The sequence below is a fragment of the Pinus tabuliformis genome, chromosome Q (assembly GCF_031772625.1).
Source record: "Pinus tabuliformis cultivar Carrire ecotype Pingquan chromosome Q, CPIR1, whole genome shotgun sequence".
Classification (NCBI taxonomy): Eukaryota; Viridiplantae; Streptophyta; class Pinopsida; order Pinales; family Pinaceae; genus Pinus; species Pinus tabuliformis.
This window is the reverse complement of record NC_142296.1, coordinates 841,250,804-841,264,204: the sequence shown is the minus strand read 5'-3', so window position 1 is coordinate 841,264,204 and position 13,401 is coordinate 841,250,804.

The window sequence follows — 13,401 nt, the reverse complement described above, 5'->3', positions numbered from 1 at the left end:
AGACGAGCCTAAAGGGTGTTTGTCTAGTCGACTTCTTGAATGTCGTTCAATATGCCCATAGTACTGTAGGTATGCGTAGGTCCCAATCACTTTGCTAAGCATTACAAACCTTGGTTAGTGCATTTTCAAGCACTTTGTTGAATGCTTCCACTGTCCCGTGAGCCTGCGGGTGATAAGGTGTGCTTTTCTGGTGGCATACCTAAAATTCCTCCGTTAGTGCATTAATCATCTCATTCAGGAAGTGCATACCACGATCACTCATCAAGATATTCAGATAGCCAAATCATGTCAGTACATGCTCAAAGAGGAATTTTGCAGCAGTCGCGCCTGTGCAATCCTTCACAAGCTGTGCCTCCGCCCAACAAGTCAAATACTCTGTCGCAGTGATAATGTACCTTGCTCATGTCTTTCCTTGTGGCTGAATGGGTCCTACAAAATCTATTGCCCACTTCTAAAAGGGTTGCAATGTCACCTGTGGATTCAAAGCCATCCCATCCCTCTACAATGTTCTGCTAGTCCTTTGACACACATCACATGCTTTGCAATATACTTTTGAGTCCTGATGGAGGGTTGGCCACCACAACCCTATGCGTAGAATCTTCTCCGTGTTTGCTCCTCCTGCATAATGTCCTCCCGTGATGCCCCCATGAGTGTCCACAAGGATGCTACTTCTTTCGAACTCAAATACATAACGTCGCAATATCTCATTAGTCCCCATCTTGTACAAATTCCCAGCAATGATAGAGAAATATGTCACGCGCACCACTAATTCCTTTTTCTGCTGGAAAATTTATCCTTCCGGTGCAGTACCTGTCGTTAGGAACTGTATTATATCCTCAAAATGACCATCCATGATGCGCACTACAAATAGTTTCACGTCAGGCAATACCTCCTCCAAATTAGTGGGTTCCTTCCCCGTTTCGATGCATGGCAGATGATTTGGTCCCATGTTCAATCATCCAAGCTTCACAACAAATTCAAAATCATACTCTTGGAACAATAAGAGCTACATGTACATTATCCCCCCCAACATAGGCTTATTGACTAGGTACTTTAGCATGGAGTGATCTGTATACATTTTAAAATGGCCTCCCAGCAAGTAGTTCCTATACTTCTGGAGCATATACACCATACCTAGCCCTTCACGCTCAGTGGTGGAATAGTTCTTCTCCACTTTTGATAACCGTCGGCTTGTGAACACAATAGGATGGTCCAGGCCTTCTCTGCTAGCCTGTGTTAGTATTGCTACCAGTGATAGCCATGACACATTAACATGTACATGAAACTCTTTTTTCCAATCCGAGAAGACTAGAATTGGTGCGGTGACCATCTTTTCTTTTAATATATCCAAGCTCTTCTTAAATTCATCGTTCCAATAGAATGTGGCATCCTTCTTCAACAATTTCTCCATAGGCACGGTGATCTGGGCATAGCCTTTGATCAACTTTATGTAGTATCCCGTATGTCCCAGAGTAGCACGCAACTTCTTCACACTTCGTGGTGCTTCCAAGTTTAGTATCACCATGATCTTCATGGGGTCTACCATCAATCTCTGTCTGCAAACCACATGCCCCAATAGGTTTCCAAAAGGAACACAAAATAGACACTTCTTGAGATTGAGTGTGATCTGGTAACTTCGGCAAGGTATCCAACATCAGGCGCAGCCTTGCTATGCGGCACTTAACCAGCCCAAACACGGTCCATTCATCAAAATATACGTCTAGGAACTTATTAATAAAGTCCTTAAACGTAGCAACAACTATGCGTGAGAAGATCACAGATGCATTCTTCAATTTGAACAAAATTACATCCTACTGAAAACAACCCCACTTAGTTGCGAAGGTTTTCTTGCTCCTGTCCTCCTGTGCGATTTTGATTTGGTGGTACCCAGAGAACCCGTCAGTGAAGGAATATGCTTCTTGGCCACCTACATTGTCCAACACTTCATCAGTGAATGAAGTTGGGAAAGGATCATGTACACAAGCGTCATTCAACTTTTTGAGATCCACGAATATCCTTATTTCATCCTTCTGCTTCTTTTCATGTACCACCATTGGACTTACCCAGTCAGATTCTTCCATAAGCTCAATGACGCCTGCCACAAGCATCTTGTCTAGCTCTAAGCGGACCCTCTCCTTATATTTCGGATTGAGACAATAAGGCCTTTACTTAATTGGCATCACATCGGGCTTTAATGTGATCTTCATCATTCCTAGGTCCCCAATTATCCCTTTTAGATCTATAAACTTTGTAGGGAATAAATCCTGGTATTCGCGAAGTAATTCAGCAACCTTATCCACAATCACATCATCCTAGTAGTCTCCAATCTTCGCAAATTTTGGTTCTGCCTCCATACCAATGTTTACTTGTTTTGTTTTCAATGGCGTGGTTATATCGGGGTTCTTAATCTGTGGCCCTTGAACCTCGCAGTGACCATTTTTTCTGGAATGTTAATCTTCTGCAGATCCTTGTCCTCTTCTTCAGTAGTTACATTATAACATTCTAGTGTGTGACTCAGCTGAGCATCCCATTCAGGTTGAATCAGGTCTAAAGGATCCTGTGGTATCCTAAATATTGATGCTTTCACTTCTTGTAGTGCTTCATCAATACTGTCAAAACCATCCTCAAAAATGAATGTCATCATGAATCCCTCATGCAGGATATCCCATTCACTTGTCCCATGGCGGAGCTCGGTTTCTACATACCAGTTCATTTGGATGATATCCAGGGTGTGATAGAATAAGTGCACCCATTCAGGTTGGGGCTTTTCTCCATAAGCCTGGGTCCATTTGGAAAAATTCGTGCGTGGATCATCCTACCCATAATACTTGTCTGTCATTCACATCTTCGGCCTCCCAAAGCGAGTTCTCATCATTCTCCTGCATTCACACCAATCATCAAAGCTTCCCTTGTGCGTACCCCACCATCTTGTGGGCGAAGTGTGCAATTCCCAATCCAACGCTTGGAAGCGCTACTTTTCTAGTACCTCCCTTTCAAATGCATCCAAAAAGATATCTGCCTCATTTAGACCATCATAAGTAGGTGGATTTCTTACCTCTAAGCACACACAGTGCAACGATTGGGCCATCATGTTGCAGTTCAGCGTAGTCACTTCATGTAACTGGTTCTGTCATCGCTCTAACTCTTCATTGGAGTCTGAAGTACAGGAACTCTCACAATCCCATGTAATCCATCCATCTGTGGTGGGATTCACCCAATCTTGATCTTGCACCGTTATCATATAGATACAATCCGAATTGTCATCACTCTCATAATCATGAACTCGTTCTGTATAGCATGATCCCTCAGCAGGATCTAGAGGTACTATTACGCGTAGTGATTTATTCTCAAAGATCATCTTCCACTTCTTTAGATTGATTACCCGGTTCATATCAGTGGCCCAGTCAATTCCTGGGAGCGCAGGATAGGGATTTTTATCATCCACTATCTCTAATACTTCAAAATCAGCCAGCGTGCTTCACCCCCTACAACCGTCCCATGGGGATGATCTTCTGTTGGTTATCCATCCTTAGCTAAATTGGAGAGCATTACAGCGTGGATGTCCCCATTCTTTCCCAAGTCTTCTTAGGTAGGACGTTTGTGTCTGACCCCAGGACCAAAATAACCTGATCCATCTCATACTTTCCTACGTGCGTGCTCAGTCTCATCTCCCGTCCCGTCCTTTTTTTTATATTATGCTTTCCAATCTTTCATACTACGCACAGCTCACCCGACGCAGTTCCAGTGCATCTATTGATGAGCTCTTCTAACCCTTTCACAACCTTACTATCATGTAGTAACTTCATACAAGTCTCTAGGAAATTTTTGAGCATAGAGGGGTCCATCTCCTACTCAGGCTTATCATTGCTTCTTGAGGTGGAGGCCTCAGTGAAGCTCTTCTTAGCTTTCATGAAGGTTTCACGTGCACGCTCCAAATCAAACTCAGCCTCCTTCACTAGAGCTTTATGAACCCATGTATTGTCTTCTGGCTATTTCCCCTTGTCATATCCTATCACGATTCCACTTCTGAGCACTATATTTACATTTGGATCCTCTTCGCGTGGCTCAGACCTCATCATTTGTAGGTTCTGAGTTGGCGGAGGTGGTAGTGCCCCTTTGTCACGTATCCTAAATATCAGAGTAGGGCAGTCATCCGTTTCATGGTCAAACAATGTGCAATACTTACACGAAGAATGTGTTGGGTTAGTGTAATCTCAGGCATAATGTCCTGGCCCTATGCAATTATAGAAAATCAACTTTCCTCGACCTCTACCAGGTCCTCCTTGGCCTCAGCCTCTTTTGCGCCCCTGAAATCATTTCTACACCATTGTTGCACTCTAGTTAGGGGGTCACGTTTCTGTCTAAACCCAATAGGCAAGAGTTCTATCCATCATCAATTCATAGCTCCTGCAAGTACGCTCTTCATGCCCTACCGACCTACAAAAGTTGCAGAACAACTGTTACGGTGTCTGTACAAACTTCTGTAGCAAGTGACATTTATCCATGGCATGTTTTCCAACTACCTAACACATAGCGCATCATAATGTAGGCCTCGCACTGGGTCCTGATTAAGCTTTTGGCCTTAAAGGCATCGGTCCCCCTTCTACGATATAGTTCGCAAATACTGAGAAATGGTCCTTGTCATGCCCCTAACTCTTGCATTTCAAGCACCATACCTCCTCATGCACCTTTGGTTGAATCGTCCTGTCTTGCTTCAGACTTTGCATCTCAAGGAACAAATTCTTCAACTACGCATGGATGTGCTAAACTCCTAGATTTGGATCTTGCACTGGAGTTTCATGTAGTCTCATGGCAATCTCCAAGGCCTCCACCTGAGTGGTTATCTTCTTCTATGATAGTGCAGCCCTTAAGTGTGGCTGGAGCAAAGCAACAATCCACTCACGATGTTGCATGTCTGTAGGTTCATTTTGGCTTCACGGATTGTACATTTCAACCTCTAGTCTAGTTCCCAAGGCATCTCGCCTGGTTGCATCATGATTTCTTTGAATCCCACAATCGACTATGCCTCATATTTAGGCCTACTGAATTTTTTATTTAATGATGTCTGAATGTCTACCACTCCAACATTCAGGTTATCATTAGAGTACTTAATATACCAGGTTAGCGTGCGATATTTCATAGCACTAACCAATGTCGCCTTCTCTGTATGATCATCTATAACACCTTGAGCTTCCCATATAAACCTCACAAGGAACCAGAATTGGTATGGGTCCTCATTTCCCAAGCCTTTGAACAAAGGTAACTTCACTGTATTTTCCATACTGAACTGTGGTGGAGGTGGAGGTGGTACGGGTGAAGTTGGAGGCAATGTTGGTCAAGTTGGAGGTGGTGTGGGTGGAGGTGGTATTCGTGGAAACCCTTGTCTTATTAACTAAATAGCACTTTGTGAAGAAACCTTGGCTATATCTTCTTCATCACCTCGTGGAGGTGAAAGCAATGGACAATACTCCAAGCCCTTCTTTCCTTCGCTCCTGTAAGATTTTACGCTTCGCATAGTTCTGAACATCAAGGTAGCTGCATAACCCATTTTTCACACAATAACATTTTAATCAAGGTATTCAAATATTTTACGTACTTACCTCACTGTCCTTTGAAAAAGTGTCGCTCTGCCTTGCTATAGCTGACTGAGGTGTTGACCGTGAATTCAGTCACAAATCCTCCTATGACGCAATCTAGCCAATGATTGACAGCACAAGCAATCTTATCCTCTTATGCTTCCAACCTTCGCACTATCTCCGGGGTCCACACAATAGGAGTGTCAAGTTTCCACCTTCCTTGGCTATCTACTAGCTTCACAATCCACTCATATATCTCAATAGAGAAGGAGTAGAAAAATATCTCATGGATCTTTGTATATAGGTATCTGTCCAACCGCTTTTCCTTTGTCAGTTGCGGGTTTCTATTCTCCTGCGCTTCAAATTCATGGATCTTCCTATCCAACCAATGTCCGATCTCCTTTTTAGTTGGATTCCAGTGATACGACATCACACATCCCTTATGCAGGTTCTGGTCCCACCAACGAAACCATTTGTTGGCTTGAGGGGGCCTGACCCAAGTTCAGCGTCAATTAGCCAAACATATCCCTACACTATTGGCCCTTTCGATATTAGCTCGCGGAGCATGGACCGAAGTCTCACCTGAAGCAGTATGGGAGGGTGCTGGAACTAAGTTTCCACACCCTGAGATGTTTGTGATGTCATTTGATTCCCTGTATCCCTACCTTCATGTAGGTCGCTTCACTCTAGGGCCTGCGAAATGAGCCCTCTATTCCAACCTTCTGTACCTCCGTGAAATGGTACGATCGACCTTCACACAGCCCTAGCCTGCTGCGTGTAGATTCCTTAATTACTCTAAGTGACTTTCTTACCTTATCAAAAGATTATAGTTAACCCCGTGTAAATAGATAATCATAATTGAATTCAATTATTCAACATAATTGCATTCATTTGTGCATCACATAATCATAATAAAGGAAATTCATACATAACATATAAAATGCAATAACATAACAAAGACATAGGAATTGCATAATATATTTCTTTATTAATATCTTCCAAGTGTTCACAACTCTGTCTAACCTGCGCACACAGCTGCAGGGGTCTACGCACTCAGCTGCAGATTTCTACCCTAGGCCTCTACGCACTCAGCTACAGAGCATCTACCTACATTACGACCCAAGACTTATACTTCTTACTTCAGAGCTACTACTCTCTTACATGTTGTGTCTCTAAAACTACTTGGAGCTTAGCTCCTTTTATACAATCCCATGGTCCGCAGACCATGGGTAGATCTCTTACAGCCGAATTTACTTTACAAAATGAAGGGCAGACTACCCTTTATGACACATAATACCTTTGTGCTCCATGACCACAAAATGCGAAGTCTTTACATTTTTATTACAAAATTTGACTCAAACATGGGCTTTTAGCCCCAAAACTACCCTTGGGGATCCCGCTCCCAACAGTGACGTAGGAATTAAACCATCACATTACCTTATGCTATATTTTTAGCCTTCTCGGGCTTACAAATGAGAAACAAAAACTACTAGCCATTCTTTTAACATAGAACAACCATTGCATATATTCACCCATCTATATGTTATTTAGGCACATGAACCATGATTCTAAATCAAGCACTTACTAGATTCAGAAAGTATTTACATATAAGCTATTTAGACTAGGATTATGCCCAGCTTAACATAGGAATATAATCCATTCCATATCCATGCAATTAAGACAACAATTTTCATTCACATAGGAATATATCTGTCCTTACCATAGAAGCCATGACAAAACAATGCATTAAAAAAGAATAGAACATTCAGGTCATGAGAGTCATAAGCAGACATTTATCTTTTATGGAATAAAATAGGCATCTCAGATTGGGACTTAACTCTCCACCCAATCTTAGACACACTACAACCAATTATTTCTTGTAGTAGTCACCCCCCAGATAGATTCTAGAGCTTGAGGATGAGTGCTTAAGGGACTCGACGAAAATTATTAGCTAAAATAGGAACTCTAGAGGACCATCCACCCCCACCCACCAGTTACTTCTTGTATTCAATATCTAATTTGGGAATCCATAGGTCCACCACCTCCATCCTTCAAGTACTTCAATAAGAAAATGTGGCTCTACCATTACAAGTCAAAGTAGGGAATCTAGAGGCTCACCTCCACCCAAAACCAAATGAGGGAATCCATTGGTTTATCACCTCCACCTTGTTGAATTTGTAACTATGGTTGATCTTCATATTGTACTTGTGGTCACTTGATGTAATTATATTTACCATTGTAAATAGTATTTATAATTTTTTGAGTCAAACGAAAATTTATTTTGAGCCAACGTCCCATTACAACTTTTAAAAGATATAAATTTGAATTTTTAAAATGAAATTTTTGGATCCTAAAGTGACAGGTATGCTTCCCTCCAAGTCAAGTTCACCCTAGCCAAGAGACATGTTGATTCACCCTATATACGCTACTATATAAAGGCAACTCGATCTCCTCATTTGGGCAATTTGCATTCGTCTCTCAAGAAAATTTTTGCGCAAGTGAGCAAAGAAAAAGGACAAAGAAGGATGAATAAGAAGGCTGAATTTTACCTCTCCTATCTCTCTCTAGAAACTCGCATGTGTGAAGGAATCTCTCTCTGTGATTCGTAGTTCGGGGGAAACTATTGCAGGCGGGTGAAATGTTCTAGGTTACTGTGGTAGCTACTGCAGGGCTAAAATTTTGGGGCATCTAGTATTGCAGGAGGGCTGAAATTATAGAAGTTTAGGGTCAAGAAAAAAGTATAGAACTAGTTTGGGTGAATTGAATTGGAGGAGAATACCAAGTTTTACTGTAGGTAAAGGTGTGTCTCTCATTAAAAAGGAATAATTCCTTTATTGAAAAGGTTGTCAGGTTTTTTCACTGTAGTGGGTTCTCCTAGGGTAAATATTGTCTCTCTTTTGTGCATTATGATCTCTATTTTTCTATTGTTCTTTATTGTTGAATTTATGAAGTATAATTTCTTAATTATATATTTGAACAAGTTAAAATAATATCTCATCAAAGTAATTACTAGAATTTTAGAAATATTGTGTTAACCCTAATTACACTAGAAAATCAACATGGTATCAAATCCTCAATGACGAAAGAAAGGCACATTAAGATCACTTTCACAAAAACCTTAAAGAGAGAATTTTATTAAAGTCCTTCTTGTGCATTGGAATCTATGGCTTCCTCCATGAAATTTGAAAGCAAGTTATAGGTAGCATCAAAGTTCAAAGCTTAGAAATTCATAATAGAACTTATTCTTGCCAAAAACAAAGTGTTGGATATTGTGACAAGAAATACTATTGAATCAACCGATGCAGTTGGAAAGTAGAATTTCAAGGAGGATTATATTACTTCCATGAGTCTAATAGTGGACCCCATTATAGATCATCTCATTCCCTACATTTCAAAGCATGATACCTTCAAGAAGATGTATGACACCCTAACAAATATATACACTATCAAGAATGTCGGTCATTCCATGAGTTTGAAGAATGAGCTCTGAAATACAAATACAACTAATGACAACATTATGGCTTCATACTTTGTAAGGATTTCACAAACTAGAGATCAAATTTCAGATATTAGATAATCTATTCCTGATCAAGAACTTGTGACTATAGCACAAAGTGTTATTCATAGAGCATGGGATACATGTGAAGTAGGTATAAGCAGTTGTAAAGAAGATCCTTCATTTGAGAAATTACAGACATCACGTGGTCAAGGAGAAGCAATATTGATGACTACAGATCGTCAATATGAAGAAGTTAAATCCGTTGCATCTTGCTTCATGAACAGGGGAAAGAAGAAGTTTGGACCTCAACATAAGAATTCAAGAAAGGGATATTCTTCCTTTAAGAAGAAGAAAGACTTATAAAAGATACAATGTTATGGTTGTCAAGAATATGGAAATTTCAAGAGATATTGTCCTAATTTGGCTAACTAGAAAATAAAAGGGAAACAACATGCTTCTGTAGTAAAAGTTGAAGATGATGAAAAGCCAAAGAAGACCAAAGGTGAAAAATATTTCTTCTACTAATTCACTTTGATAGGTTCCTTTGCAGATGATGATGACATGTGGTTGATAGATAGTGGAGCATCAAGACACATGACTGGAGAGAGTAAGAATATTTCAAGCATGACAGAGAAGAAGTTGTCTTAAAGGGTTGAATTGGGATACAATAATAGATATGAAATCAAAGGAGTTGGAAAGGAATCCATAGAGCTAGAATATGGTAACCATGTATGTCTCAGCAATGTCCTTTATGTATCAGGTTTAAAAAAGAATATTGTCTCTATTTCTTGTTTAGAAGATAAAGGAGATAGGGTTGCTTTTATGGATGGAAAAGTACTTTTTTGGTCAAAGTGCTCTAATATATATGTTGCTAGGATTATTAGGATTCGTGATGAAAGATTCTATAGACTTGTGAGTTAACCAGATAAAGAATTAGTACATGAAAAAATCGATCCAACTAAGTTATGGCACCAAAGGTATGGACATATTCATTTTAGATTATTTCCTAGATTAAGTGAAATAGTGTCAAGGGTTCATGAAATACATATAAATAATGATAGTGTATGAAAAGGTTGTGGTCTTGGGAAGAACATCAAGAAACCATTTCCAAATAGTGACAACAGATCTAATGAATCTTTGGACTTGATTCATTCCGATGCTTATGTTATGGTGCCCACAAATCACTTGGTGGTTCATTTTCCTATGTGACATTCATTGATGACTTCTCTCAGAAGACATGGATATATCTCTTGAAGGAAAAGGATGGGGTATTCGACAAGTTCCAAGAATTCAAAGCTAAAGTGGAAAACTTGACAGGTAAAAATATCAAGATACTTAGATTTGACAATGAAGGAGAATACACCTCAAAGGAGCTTTTTTCTTTATGCAAACAATTTGGGTTTAAGAGGGAACTAATCATTCCCTATAATGCACAATAGAATCGTGTAGAAGAATGAAATAATAGATCTTTTGAATAATTTTTGAAGGCCACAATGCATTATTTGGACTTGTTGTTTTTCTTATGGGGTGAAGCATCATGAACATTTGTGCACATTCAAAATTCAAGTCCTCATTGATTTATGGAAGGAATGGCTCTTGAAGAATCCTTCTCCAAAAGGAATATACCAAACAAAAATCCTTAAACTAGCCACTTTACGTGGCTCCTTGCATTCTACCTTATACTTTTGATGTGCACTCTAATATTTCAATCTACTACTTGTTTGTCCTATAGGAATATCCATTCACATAGACTAGGTGATTCCCATGCTTTCTTGTAATATGGTATACAATCTCTCATGAGATTCATCATAAATAAATTGTAATTATTTAAATTATACCTCTTGTCTTTTCCATCATTCTATTAAGGGAGTCCAGAGGTGTCTCACCTCCACCCTTTTCTAAAACAAGTGAATCTAGGGGTTTTCACCTCCACCCCCAATTAGCAACAAGGTAATCCATAGGCTTTTACCTCCACCCTCAATCACAGACAAGGGAACCCAAAGGCTTTTGCCTCCACCCTCAATAAGCAACAAGGGAATCTAGAGGTTTATACCTCCACCCTCAATCAATCCAGAGGCTTATACCTCCACCCTTAATCAATAATAAGGGAATACATAGGCTTATACCTCCACCCTCAAGGGAATCCAGAGGCTTATGCCTCCACCCTGAAATCAGAAATAAGGGAATCCATAGGTTGATACCTCCACCCTTAAGGGAATCCAGAGGATTATACCTCCACCCTCAAATCGGTAAGGGAATGCAAAGGTTGATACCTCCACCCTCAAGGGAATCCGGAGGCTTATGCCTCCATCCTCAAATCAGCAAGGGAATCTAGACATTGATACCTCCATCCTCAAGGGAATCCATAGGCTTATGCCTCAATCGCCTGTAAGGGAATCCATAGGTTGATACCTCCACCCTCAATTCAGTTACTTTACACAACACACAGGCCCAAACAGTTCCATATTTGTATACTCCAACACATTACATAACAGATATAAACATAAATTGGGCACAATACAATGTACATGTAACACAATAAAATGTATACACATATACAAAACGACTTGTACACATGGCACAACAAAACATGCAACATATCCCATTGTTTATCTTCTGCTAATATATCCTGCAACATTCCTTGTTCATAATGCAACATGGGAACCATGTAAGAATCATGTTCACATGATATTAAAATCATAGATCAATTAGGGCTACTTTTACATAATTGTTTCCTCTTACAACCAATAATCCTACATGCCATCCATAGTTGCATAAAAAAAAGTATCACCCATCATTCTTGCACAAGAAAGACTCTTGTCAAAACCTATTAGTCACAATGGAATTTATATAGGTATATAAACATTGGCATGAGCATGACCATATCACATATTTACATATGTAAATTGAGTTAAGGTCAACAGAACCTCCATCATTCCATTATCATGGCGACCATTTCATTTCCCATTCTTTTCCATGGACTCAACCAGTCTTCTTGGTTGGCATACTACTTCCTGCTCAGTTATGGACATATCATACATGAATACATGTTAAGTAAAACCAAATTTCTAGAGAACTCCATGTAGTTTCGTTGTCATTCACACAAACAATTTTTATCCTCTATATAATTTTTTTTTTTGGTTTATTTAGGAGTGATGCTCCCACATACACCAACGACAGTATTTCTAGACCCATTGCCCAAGCCCATCCTTTCCCATTTTTTATTATCAATTATCTTTATTTATTCTTTGGCCTTCTAAACTCTCTTACTCAAGCTTTATGGCTTATCTTCCATACCCAAAGAATTTTTCCTAATATCCAAAGCATGAAAGTTGTAAGGAAAACTCATAAAGAAACGTAAGGTAACAATAAAACAATGGAATTCACAATAGAAATCACAAAAATTCCAAATAATGCATCATATCCATGCACAAATCAACAATAAAGGAAATTAAACAATTCATTAGGCCAACAAATTAAAAACATTGCACATAAGCATTAAAATAAATAAGTCCCAAAAATTTGACTCTATTCCCACAAGTCTCAAAATTCAGTGTGTGTGTGTATATATATATAATATATATATATATATATATATATATATATATATATATATATATATATATATATATATATATATATATATATATATATATATATATATATATATATATATCTATATATATTATATATATATATTATATATATATATATATATATATTATATATTAGTCTAATACTTTTCCCAAGGTTCTCAGCAACCTTGAAGTCTCGATTCCCTTCAATTAACTTGCAGGGGAATCCCTTTTAATATATGTATCCACATATTATGGAGCTTGAGGGGATGCCCCTCCTCTTTTATGGCATCTTGCATTACAGGTTCATGTCCATGAGCCTTGCTAGGGTTGTCCTCCTTTTCCTTCCTGTGGGACAAACCCTCCTCAAGTGTTCCTCCCTACAAGACAATACTTATGTTGACAACTGAAAGACTGGGAGTGTACTATAGTAGCCCTTGATGGAAAGACAAGTTCTCACTCAATATTGAATTCAGCCTTGCTTGATCCTTTTGGCTCCTAACTAGCCTTTGATTCTCTACCTTACATATTTTAAGCTTCGCCTTCACATCCTTAAGCTCAGCTCTCAAGTCCTTGAGCTAAGCCTCCAAATTCCTAAAGGTTCTTTTCCTTTGTAGGAATTTTCCTCTTTATCATTCTTGATGGACTTGGTCCATTTCCCATTGTACCATGCCATGATACATGTTTCCTTTTACTGCCACTGCATCTTACTATGTGTTGCCACACACACTCAATTATTAGTTCATTAAGG